This window comes from Halyomorpha halys, unplaced genomic scaffold, assembly GCF_000696795.3.
Source record: "Halyomorpha halys isolate HHAL.00 unplaced genomic scaffold, Hhal_1.1 Scaffold179.1, whole genome shotgun sequence".
Lineage (NCBI taxonomy): Eukaryota > Metazoa > Arthropoda > Insecta > Hemiptera > Pentatomidae > Halyomorpha > Halyomorpha halys.
The window spans coordinates 488,631-488,963 of NW_027107000.1; positions in this window are offsets into that span (position 1 = coordinate 488,631).

Consider the following 333-nt stretch of genomic DNA (forward strand, 5'->3'; position numbering starts at 1 on the left):
TCTTCAATTGTTAAATGAATAATTTTATTTTTTAAAAACGAATTAATTATATTTAGTCAACAACAAAAAATTGAAAACTCAGGAGTGCTACTATCACAAGATTGTTTTAAACTTTCATCATAATCGAAAATAACAAACAAAAAACAGTCCTTTTCAAGACTTCCAAATGTACCGATTGCGGTTTTTCTCTTCCATAAGCAAAAACATGTTTTATTGATTTCTTCTTTTTATTTTTATCTAACCTTAACATCCCATTCGTTGCAGATTTGACCCAAAACAGATATGCGTCTTTTTATTCCAAACTCCTTAACCATCCTAACCCATTAATTCTTA